The 12,733-nt window shown below is 42.1% G+C and overlaps 1 pseudogene; it reads right to left on the reverse strand.

Moving 5' to 3' along the window:
• Positions 1-6,889: 6,889 nt before the first annotated feature.
• LOC106984010 (60S ribosomal protein L23a-like) lies at positions 6,890-8,514 on the reverse strand (annotated as a pseudogene).
• Between the last annotated feature and the right edge of the window lie 4,219 nt (positions 8,515-12,733).

Here is a 12,733-nt window from a genome sequence, read left to right on the forward strand (position 1 = left end):
AACAGGTCAATGTGCTGCTTCCTTCTACCGACAGAGGTGCCTTTTGGAAGGCACCTTCTGAAGACAAGATATCTTACCCAAAAGAGAGGATTTCCCACCCTGGGCCAAAGCAAACAAACAAACAGAAACATTGCTGAGAATCCTAAAATGAACACTTTCTTAGAATCCATGGTTCTTGAGTATAGAAGGGAATGTGAAGAAGTAACTTCCCATTGGACTCTGTAACATCTCCACTAAGTGGTCATCTTGTCCACTGTCAGCACACCTCTGATGACGGGCACAGCAAAGCCTTTGAAGTCTGACTATCCAGTTCTCCTCAGGGCACCCATGTGGTTCAGTCGGTTAAGTGTCTGACTCTGGATTTCGGCTCAGGTCATGGTCTCTCGGTTCGTGGGTTCGAGCCCTGCATGGGGCTCTGTGCTGACAAGTGTGGAGGCTGCTTGGGATTCTCTCTCTCCCTCTCTCTGACCGTCCCCCACTCATGTTGTCCCTTTCTCAAAATAAACGAATACACTTAAAAAGAAAAAAAAAAAAGAAAGTTCTCCTCTAGACCGAGCTTGACTGTGGTACTTGTCCTTTCTTTGTCACTCAGAGTCACATAGACCACATCTAGTTCCTGCTTCTTTCAACTATTTGAAGATTGCTTTCTTCCTTCTCCAAGTTGATAGCCCTCATTTCTCTTAACTGCACTTTATACACAGCAGAATATGGTGCAATGTGCCTGAGGCAGCCACACTGTTCAGAGTTCAAACATTTAAAAAATCATGTTGTTGCAATAGCTGAAGAACATGTCATTTTGGTGAATGTAACCGAGGTGGTCTTGCTGGTAACCCAAGTTTTGTTGTGATTCTTACACTTTTAGATGATAAGTAATGTTCTAAGTGTGGATTTGGAATTGTACAAATATATATCTCATTCTCCGTCTCATACTGTCAGAGGGTAAAACACAGGAGAAGACAACCCGAAGTTGGGACTAGATCAAGTTGTTCTCTTATTGGCATGTGTGGGGAGAAGACGTCTAAACTGCACAGTTATCATTAATTCCAAATAGGTCTACATCTTATTTATTTTATAGGATTACAGGGCACCTAAGTTCTTCTAATTTCTGTAGATGGATGTTTTTTTAAACCATTGTTCTTTCTAAACTATATGCTATACTATATATACAAATTTTTTTAATGTTTATTTTTTTGAGAGAGAGAGAAAGAGAGAGAGAGATGGGGGGTGGGGGGGACAGAGGATCCAAAGCAGGCTCTGTGCTGACATCAGAGAGCTTGATGCAGGGCTCAAACTCACAAACCATGAGATCGTGACCCACGCTAAAGTCAGACACTTAACCAACTGAGCCAACCAGGCACCCCAGGCTATGCTATGTTTTTAAGTATCTCTGAGCTGCATCCCCCATGTTTGATATGTATTATTTGCATTATTGTTCAGTGGAAAATGTTTTATTTATTTACTTTACTTTTAAAAAATTATAATTCAAGTTAGTTGACTGAAAAATATTTTATAATTTCCACTAGGATTTGTTCTTTGTTACATGGGTTATTTAGAATTGTATTTAATAATTTCATATGGGAAATTTTAGTGATATATTATTGCACTTTCTAGCTTCATTTTACTCAAGTTGAAAAACACATTATGTGTGATTTCAGTCCTTTGAAATATCTTGAGTCTTACTCTATGGCCCATCACACAGTTGATTTCTATAAATGTTCACATGTGCTTAGAAAGAATGTACATTCTGTGGTTGGTTCCACTGTTCCATGCATATCAGTTAGGTCTTTCCCACCTCTCTGATTTCAATTGTTCTGTATTCTTACCTTTCAGATATGTCTTTTCAAAGCACCATGTACTAGGCACTTTTTTTTTCTCTTCCAGTATAACAATCTTTGTCTTTTAAGTAAACAACTTAGTTCCTTTACATTTAATATAAGTATTGATATGTTTAGCTTGAAATCTTTCATTTTACTGTTTACCTTTTGTTAGTCCCTTCTATTCTACATTACCTTTCTTCTACTTTCTAGGCTTCCTTTGAATTAATCATTCTTTGTTATTTTTCCACGCTCCCCCTTCATTACCTTGACAGTTGTGCACTCTTTGTGATGCTTTTAACAGTTACTTAAATGACTTCTCACAGACCAACGTGACTTGTTATCTTTGCTTTCTTGGTATATACCTCATGCCAGGACCTTTGAACACTTGTACACCGCTCCCCACCATCTGGATGTATATGGTATAGTTGTCGTAATCCCACAGGATGTTTTTATATTTGTTTTATAGAGTCAACATTCATTTATATTGTCCAACAAAGAAGTTACTCTTTTGCAGCTTCTCATTCCTTCCCATATCTCCACGCTTGCCCCTGAGATCACTTTCCTTTAGTATAGGTGCTAGTGATGAAATCTTTGTTTTTGTTTTTCTGAAAATGTTTTCATTATCCATTTTTGAAGGATGTTTTCACTTCAAGAACATAGAATTTCAGGTTATCAGCTGTTTTCTAGCAGTATTTTGATGGCTTTGAGGAGATAGGTGTTATATTTTATCTGGCTTTATTGGATAAGCTCTCAGCAAGAGAGTTGATCCTGTTTATCTTATCAGCCATTAACAGAAGCAAAGTTCCTAAGTCTTTTTTAAACCATCTGGTAAGGCTCAATTCTCCCTATGCCTGTAAGATATTTTATTTGTATCAAAATGGAAACCCTGTTATATTTGATGTTATTAAGATTGGGTCCACTACTCCCTCCTCCTAGCAACACATCATGGAAGAATCTAAGTGAACCTTCTCATAGCTTTATAAGTGTAAAAGCAAGGCATTTCATAAGATATTCATTCATTTACCACATATTTACAGTGTTCTTACTATGTGCCAGGTGCTGTTCAAGGTACTGAGAATACAACAGTCAGTAAAATGACTTGGTTCCTGCCCTCAGAGAGGAACCTAAATTCTATTTAGGGGGCAGACCAGTAAATAGACAATTACAATATAGCTATCAGAGACATACCTCAGGAAACCTTCTTTCAAGTTGATATTAATCATCTGACATTTCTGTATCTTGCCAACAATAATATCAAAAGTGACCTTGTCAAATCCCTTACTGAAATCCAAAATCAGTGTGTTTATTCATTCCACCAATCAGTAGAGGAATTCTAATATGAAATATTTATTTATTGATCAGTCATGTTAGGTCCCAGTAACTGTTGATTCCTCTTCTAAGATTACCCAAACCATTCTTTTTCATAAGACCCGCGATGAGAATCAGTTCCCCTCTCTTCCATGGTTTTCGGAAGACATTTTCTTTCTCTTTTTGAAAAAGACAAAAATTGGGAGCATAGGGCTTGCAGAGCTCAGAACTGCGTCTTGGAGTAATTAATCCATGAATATGCCTATGACATCGAAGGTGTTTGTAAATAAAATCCAAGTCTGAATTTTAGCATTATAGAGAAAATTATCCTACCTATAAGTTTAGAAGTTTTTATGTTGCAAAACTCTTCCTGTGTAATCTTCTTAGAAATCTTTCATGTGATTCTTGCCGGTAATTTCCTGGGACTGTAACTAAATAATTGGACTGCAACTAAATAATAAAACTGCCTAGATCAGTATTTCCCAACTTTTGTACTTCATAGATCTGTGCAATCTTTTCAAAAGGTGAGGGGTAGACATTGAATCTCCACTATTTAAGTTTGCCAAGTGAAAATGCATTTAAAAATCAACTATCAACGGGAGTGCCTGGGTGGCTCAGTTGGTTAGGCGTCCAACTTCGGCTCAAGTCATGATCTCACAGTTCGTGGGTTCGAGCCCTACATGGGGCTCTGTGCTGACAGCTCAGAGCCTGGAGCCTGCTTCAGATTCTGTGTCTCCCTTGCTCTCTGCCCCTCCCCCACTCACGCTCTGTCTCTCTCTGTCTCAAAAATAAATAAAACATTAAAAAAGCTTTTTTAATAAAAAAAAATCAACTATCAACGGTCCACAAAAGAAAAGATATTTTAACACTAAAGAAAAGTAGACAGTGTCAAAATAAAATGTGGTCTCTTATACTGAATAAATTAAACTTTATGAGAAACTTCTTATATTGTCCTCATTTTTCAGAGAGCCCCCCAGAATGGTAAAAGTTTTGTCACTAATTGGCAGCAAGCAATGGACTGTCATTTGGGAATCAAAGTGAGAAAGGTATAGGGCCCTGCTCTTAAGACAATAGAACTTCACACTCATGAGACTTAAGGAAGAAGTTAGAGATTCTGTCAACAGGAAGTGGTGTGCTAAATCCTGATATTTTGATCTCTGCTCTTGTTCTTGGGTTCATTTCTTTCTCTTCTTAGCACTAACCACAGCAAAGAGCAGAACGGCGTCAAGAATGAAAGAGTGAAACCCACACACATTAACATACACTCATTAACCCATTGTCCTTGCCTCCCAGACATTGTGTATCAAAACAATAACATTAGTAAAGAGCCAGCTTGAAAGATCCCTGAGTTCTATTTTGACTTATCCACTTATTTACCGACAAGGGGTCTCCACCTAATACAGCTCTACTTCTCAGAGATACATTAAGGAATCAGCATGTATAAAAATCTTTCTGCCCGTGTATCCAGATCTCTCTCCCTTCACCTTTTCCCTTAAATGTCTTGAAATGAATCTATAGCCTCTGTCTCTGTCCTCACTTCCTTTCCACCCTCTTGGGAAGGACCAGAGTATGAAAATTCTATCCTGAATAGAGAAGAGAATAATGGCATGAATGCCCCACTCTCAATGGCTGAGTGAATGTTTTGCCAGCTTCTTCCTGCAGCAGAAGGAAGGCCACGAATCTCCTTCCATGTCTGTCAGCCAAGCCCGAGCAATCATTCCATCAAGGCACTGATGGTAACATGACTTCTGAAAACAATTATTTTTTTTTAAGTTTATTGATTATTTTTGAGAGAGAGTGAGAGCACGAGTGGAGGAGGGGCAGAGAGGGAAGGAGAGAGATATTCCCACACAGGCTCTGTGCTGACAGCTGGGCTCAATCTCATGAACCGGGAGATCATGACCTGAGCCGAAATCAAGAGTCAGACAGTTAACCGACAGCCACCCAGGTGTCCCTGGGTGCAATTCTTAAATGTGGTCTAGAGATGGTAACCACTTTTCACTGGTCCATGGTGACCTGATGGTCATCATTAAGTGCAATCTACTGATCTTCATAAGCTGAATTCATGCAATTTAAAGGATTACCTTCAGAGACTATATAGCTTTCCTCTCTTTTTGGCATTAAAATATCTTTTGGTGAATGAAACGGTGGTGATAGGATATCACAGGCTAGTTGTTGCTTCTGTTTTGATGCCCTTACGTGGCAAAATTAAAAGCTGGCAAGCCTACATGTCTCCCCAAGTTTTGGTGTGAAATCTTCCCAGTGTTCAAAATTCAAAAACCTAGGAGTCTCACTAACAGACAATACGGTAGCTTTGAGTGAGCTAAGTTCTGAAATGCAGCTCTGCTATTTACTTGACTGTATGAACTGCCCTCTCTGCTCTGAGCCACAGTCTTGCACCAACAGTGGGATAATAATTTGTACCTCATATTGGTTATAAAGCTAATATATGTAAAAGGCCTGGCATATCAGAGTTTTCAATGGCAGCCATTATCACAAGGATCTTCTTGGTGTCAACAAAAACTCCTTTCTTTCAGTTTCTGTCCCTTCCTTCTAGGGACTTACAAATTGAGAAGAAGTGGATGAAAGCAACCAATGTACAGTTTGGCATGGCTTCCCTCATATAGTCAAGGCTCCCAGGCTGGAAGTTCACAGAAGAAAACATACTTGCATCTGTATCTCCAGAAGGGAGATTAAATCTAGGATAAGTCTATTAGAAAGACAACATTTCAAAATTTGGGAGCACAGCTGAATACCAAAAGTAAATTACACCATAAGCCAGATGTTCCAGGAACTTCTTTTCCATTTTTTTTTCCTCCTTTTGCCTGAAGGGAAAGTTTGAGTTCATAAAAAAAACAATGAGCAGAAATTGCTATTGCAAAATTGTTCATGGTTATTTAAAATGAGCCCATTTGAAAATAATCAAAGATGTGCATGATGATTTATAGAGGAAGTTGTTCATTTCAGTGTTATTTATCATATGTAAAGCATAGAAGCATCCTAAATGGCTAACCATAAAGGATTTGTTATATAAATTACAGTACTTTCATTTGATGGACTGCTATATGGCCATTAAAAATCATGTTGTAGGGGTGCCTGGGTGGCTCTGTCGGTTGAGCCTCCGACTTCGGCTCAGGTCATGATCTCACAGTTTGTGGGTTTGAGCCCCGCATCGGGATCTGTGCTGACAGCTCAGAGCCCAGAGCCTGTTTCAGATTCTGTGTCTCCTTCTCTCTCCATCCCTCCCCCGCTCATCCTTTGTCTCACTCTGTTTCTCAAAAATAAATAAATGTAAAAAAAAAATTTTTTTTAATCATGTTGTTGAAGAATATTTAATGACTTGGGGAAATGTTTGCAATATTTCTTGAGAAAGGAGAGCAGCTTACAAAGTAGAATATATAGTATGATCATATTTTGTGTCCTGATAACCCAGGTATCAGCTAGAACTTTCCAAACGTTGGGATCCAGATAATATTGGCTCAAATTCCGTATCCCACGGCCTTGCCTAGGTTTCTTCCAGATCCTAGGGACCTACCCTTCCAGAATTTTTTCTGTGTCTTGTCAGTCACTGCCTCTCTCAACCTTTCTGGATTCATTGTGAAATTCAACTTCTCTTTTCTGTTTGCAAAACAAAATGTATAGCAGTAAAGTCAACTGTAGTGAAGTTCCTCCTAGTTTTAAAGACCTGGGAGTTGGGCCTGGGAGAGAAGGAGGGGCAGAGGAATCATGTACGTCACTGTAGTGGGGTGAATAGTGGCTCCAAAAAGATATGTCTACGTCCTAGCGCCATGCACCTGTGAATGTGACATTATTTGGGAAAAAAGCGTCTTTGCCAGTGTAATCAAGTTAAGGATCTTTATTTGTTCCTTATTTTTTTATTTTTTTATGGTGAAAAATTTATATTTAGATTTTACCAGCTGGACTCAGTCTACATGATCCCATCTTGGTTGGCATGTCCAAAGCATCATAGTCAGGAGCCAGTTGAACATACGCCTTTTTTTCTTTCCATTGGGCCTGATCAGCGTGTTGACGTTGGCCATGTCAATGTCACAGAGCTTCTGCACAGCCTGTCTAATCTGGGATTTATTGGTCTTGACACCCACAATGAACACAAGTGTGTTGTTGTCTTCTATCTTCTTCATGGCTGACTCAGGAGTCAGGGGGAACTTGACGATGGCCTAGTGGTGAGCTTGTTTCTCCTGGGGAGCTCTTTCGAGGATATTTGGGCTGTCTTCAGAGACACAATGTCTTGTACTGTCAGAGTGTGGGTGACCTGCAGATCTACTTTTTTGTGTGACTCTGGACGCCTTTCAGCACTGCTTACGTGGCCTTCAAAGCCTCTGCTTTGGCTTCGGCTTTGGGAGGGGCAGGGGCTTCCTTCTTCACTTTCGGTGAAGTTAAGGATCTTTAGATTAGATCATTCTGGATCAGGTGGACCCTAAATCCAATGACATGTATCCTTATAGGAAATAGAAGAGAAAAAGAGGGAGGGCCATATGGGGTGAAGGCCATGTAAAGATGGAGGCAGAAATTGGAGTGATGTGGCCACAGCCAAGGAATGCCTGGAGCCTCCAGAAGCTGCAAGAGACAAGGAAGGATCCTCCACTAAAGGCTTCAGAAGCAGCATGACCCCACCCACACCTTGATTTCAGACTCCTGGCCTCCAGAACTATGAGACAGCACATTCTGTTGTTTAGGCCACTCAGTCTCTGGTAGTTTGTTGTGGAAGATAACACAGCCACCACAGTGTGTAGAACACTGACAGGAACTCTACCTTCTAAGAAGACCCTTCATGTCCTCCTACCTCCACCACTGTGGACTCCACTGAGCTCATAGGTCCTTCCTTGAGCTTTTCCCACTCTCTCTTTAACCCCCTCCTCTTCCTCCTTCCCTTACTGTCACACCACCTTCAGCTTCTCCTCCCTCTACCCTGCGGAGTTAGCAGCTCACAGCTCACTCAAGTCCTGGTTCAGGATGTGTGTGTTCCAGAAGCACATCACAGCATCTCAGTGAGGGCAGCCTCACCCTTCTAGTAGCTGAGCACACTCATGTTGGAATCCTCTTGGCTCGGCTCTTTGACTCAACCCACATCCAATCTATCAAGGAATCTTGCTGGCCCTACCTTCAGAATAGACCCCCTACCTGATCACTCCACTGCTGCCAACCTGGTCCGAGTCGCCATCACCTCTCACCTGAACTGCAGCCACAGCCTTCTGATAGATCCCTCTGATTCCACCCTTGTCTCCTTACAGTCTACCCTCAACCCAGCACCAGAGAAATCATTGGATAACCTCGACCCTGTCACGTCACCCGTCTGCTGCAAACCTGCCAGAGTCTCCCCATCTCACCCAGAGTCAGTGTCAGAGCCAAAATCCTTAAATGGCTCCATGGCCACATGTTTTGTGCCCTGTAGCTCTTGGACCACATCTCTGACATCTGTCTCCTCATTCACTCCATTTTAGTCACAAGGGCCTCCTTGCCAGTCCTCAAACATACTCCTGCCTTGGAGGTTTTCCCTCAGCCTGGAATGCTCTTGTCCACTCGCTGAATTTCCTGGCCTCCTATATTTCCTTGCTCAAATGTCTCCTGCTCAGTGTGCCCTGCCCCCCCTTCCTTTCCTCTTAACATGCTCTACATTTTCCCATGAAAATAATGTCAGTAACAAATGCTTGACAATAACAAACTCTACAATCGGTCAATCTATCTACCAAAAGTGAAATAATTGCCATGAGGGTGCTGATATACTTATTTAGAATGAAATATGAGGGGCACCTGGGTGGCTCAGTTGGTTAAGCATCTGGCTCTTGATATTGGCTCAGTTCATGATCTCACGGTCATGAGTTTGAGCCCCGCATCCGACTCTGCACTAACAGTGCAGAGGTTGCTTAGGATTCTCTGTCTCCTCTCTCTGCCCCTCCCCTGCTCTCTCTCTCTCTCAAAATAAATACACATTTTTCAATAAATAAAATGAAATATGAAATCATTTTTTTCTAACAGCTGATCATTAAGCATCATTTGGGGCATTTAAGTCACAAAGAATTCAAATCCTTTGATCTGGCTGATGGATTTGGCAAGGTGGAAGGCTGTGCCAATTATACGGTGAATATCTTCCATAGGTTGAATGAGGTAAATCGGCCACAAAGTTATTGTAAAATATATTTAAGACACTCGATAAGATTATTTAAGCAAAAATATTATCCTGCGATTGTATTGAAATTAACTGTTTTGATTTACTCAGCTGGAGTACACCTAGTTAGTTAAACAAGATGCTTCTTAGTGAAAGAAGAATGGCCATTCACAGAGCCAACCCACTGGTAGGCAGAGGCCCCTGCCCTAGTCTCTCTCTCTTCCCGCATTCCCAAGTCCTGTGGTCCATGTGGTGCCCTGGCAGTGTTCCATTTCACATCCTACCATCAGCTTTGCCTCACTCCACAGGACTTGAGAAAGTGGTACAGGAGCATGGTGTTTTTAGACCCCGGAGGGGAGGAAGTGAGTGAGAGGGCAGCTCCATGGCCTGGCCTCAGGATGGATTGTCTAAGAGATATTCACACTCCGAAGATGGCCAAGATTAACCTGATGGCACCCTGGGATGTTACTGTGTCGGGAGGCCCTCAGGAAAATAGAAAGGAAGCAGAAGGAATGGGAAGAGAGTATGGGTCCAAGACACTTTGCAAGGCAAAATTAAATGGATATCTGAATGAAGGAAAAGAAGATGTCAAAAAAATGCAGCCAATGCCAGGTATTGCTTGAGATAAGGAATACACCTTTGGACATGAGGTTCACACAGGTGGACGGTCCCCATCAATACCTCCTAGGGGCAAGCTTATACATGTTTGGGGGTCTCTCGGGCTGGGTTCAGAGTTGAAGCCAAGATAACTAATGACTTCTTTTAGGCAAAGGATGTAGATGTAGAAGAAAAGAAAGCTGGAGGTTGAATCGTGGGTTGTACCCAGTTAAGAGCTGGGAAGAATATACAAAGGGGCCAAAGAAAGAAAATGGAGAGGACAGGATGAAGGATGAGGAGGAAAAGACTGAGAGGAGCACAGTGAGCAGACTGAGAGAGCATTCTCTCAAAGGAGAAGGGGTTCCAAAGGGAAAGGGGGTCAGTGATATTGCCAGTGACAGAAATTCAAACACGAGGCGACTAGCGAGGAAAGGTTCTTTGCCAAAAAGAAAATCTAAACAAACGGTGAATTTTAATTTGTCTTGCATCACTGAATCCCTAATGAAACATCTGCACAAGAATTGCATTTAGTATCATATAATGAGCTGGTAACACGGACAGCACTGCCTTTTGTAGATGCATCTGAATAGGACACACGTTGTTCTTTCAAGAAACACCACCTGAACGTTCCTTACAAACAAGGAGGGAGAAATCAAAGGGACTTCATTTCTATACCTTGCATGCCTACTCATATTATATTGTACTGCCATGGTCTCTGAGGGAAGAACACCTCTGGGTATGCAGTGGGTTAGGTAAACACCCACTAAATATTGATGCCTGCATAATTAGAATGACTAAAATAATCCTGGCATAAAATTACCCGAGCAGTTAGACGAGAGACAAAATGAAGTAATTTGATCATGAAGATTAATACAAGCCGACTCTCAGTTTTCAGGGCAGCTAATTGGAAAGCATTTATTATTCAAACCTTACTTTTCCTTCTGCTTTGTACTCTCTCCTCCTTGCCCTGAGAAGGAGGAAGGTGACAGCAGCGTCCGGGGCGGGGGGCGCAAAGCCTCCATATTGAGATGGTGGAAAGGAGAATTATGCTTATTTCCCTAAGGCAATGGTTCCTCAACTTTTACCTGTATTGATTCTGCCTCCTATGACACGCTTCTGTGGGCATGTCCAGGATGATGGGCCATCCTGTCCTCTCCTACTCAGACAACATTGCAATTACAATGAGACTGACAATATTGTAGGTGTAATCTGTTTTTAATGACAGTTGTATGGAGATGTCTAATGTACATATCATAAAATCCACCCATTTAAAGGATACAAATCAGTGGTTTTTAGTATTCGCACAGGTGTGCAGCCATCACCACATTCCGTCACTGCGGAAAGGAACTCTGTACCCATGAGCAGTCACTCCCCATCTCACCCCAAACCTCCCAGCCGCTGGCAACCACCAATCGGCTTTTTGTCTCTATGGATTTGCCTATGGACATGTCACATACGTGAAATCATGCAGTATGTGGTCTTGTGTGACTGGCTTCTGAAGCTGGCTAGTAAAAACACGAGCATCATGTTTTCTAGGGCCATCCATGCGGTAGCCCATATCACTACAGACGGCCCCTGACTCCAGACTTACAGGGGTGTGACTTTCGATTTTTCAACTTTCTGATGGTGAGAAAGCCATGGGCCTTGGGTAGAAACCACACTTGGAATTGGGAATCGGGAATAAGGATCTGTTCCCAGGCTACCGATTTTTTGGATGATCCTCTCTCGTGACGCCAGGCAGCAGCAGCAGGCCAAAGCTCCCAGTCGACCACGCGATCAGGAGGGGGAACAACTGAGACACAACCGTCTGTCTGCCTACAACAGTTCCGTTTGTCACTTTCAGTACAGTATTTGACAAATTACACGAGACACTCACCACTATTATAAAATAGGCTTTATGTGAGATGATTTTGCCCGACTGTAGGCTAATGTAAGTATTCGGAGCACATTTAAGGGAGGGGAGGCTAAGCTGTCATGTTCAGTAGGTTAGGGGAATTAAATGCAGTTTCGACCTACGATATTTTCAATTTACGATGGCTTCATCAGGACATAACCCCACTGCAAGTCAAGGAAGACCTGTACTTGGTTGCTTTTTACAGGTGAATAATACTCTATTCGTATGGACAGACCACATTTTATTTATCCATTTACCCACTGATGGGCATTTGGATTACTTCTTCTTTGGAGCGCTTATGAATAATGCTGATGTGAATATTCCCGCCCAAGTTTTGCACACGTAGTCTTGAAGATGATCTACAACAAAAGCAGCTAACATTGCCCAGGAGGGGTCTGAGGAGGACACAGACCTCACCTCATTTCATCAGTTCGGGACTCTTCTATACAGAGCCAGGGTTCCAATCCCCACCGCTCTGACTCTAAGGTCTGTTCCTTACCTCCTTGCTATACTTGCTCTAAGCCTAAAGACTAGAAAGGTAAGTTATTCATCACTTCACGCTCACTACTATACTATAGGTGAGACATTAATATGACACCTCCTAGCTGATCACAACATATCCTGTCTGAACACCACCACTCCTGAAAGTGTGGCCTCCTGAAGAAACGATCTCGAGGGGCAGACAGACACCCTCAAAGTGTATCAGTGTTTTCAGATGCTGTGGTGTCCTGAAACCACAGCCGAGCTCTGAAGAAGCTCCAGCAACAGTCAAGAGGTTAATTCTGAGAAAAGGGTGGAATATGGGGGTCTGGATCATGCCCTCTCCCACCTACAGACTTCTGCTGTCTTGCTGAATCCTCCTGGACAGTCCCAATGTAGACAATGGTCTTTCCCTTCAGATTAATTGGTCTGAGTACTATACAGAACTGTGTCTCCCTTTTCCTCTCCCTCTCCTCTCCTTTCGATCTCCACAAATATTGTTAGCCTGCA

This window comes from Acinonyx jubatus, chromosome E2 (assembly GCF_027475565.1).
Source record: "Acinonyx jubatus isolate Ajub_Pintada_27869175 chromosome E2, VMU_Ajub_asm_v1.0, whole genome shotgun sequence".
NCBI classification, from domain to species: Eukaryota; Metazoa; Chordata; class Mammalia; order Carnivora; family Felidae; genus Acinonyx; species Acinonyx jubatus.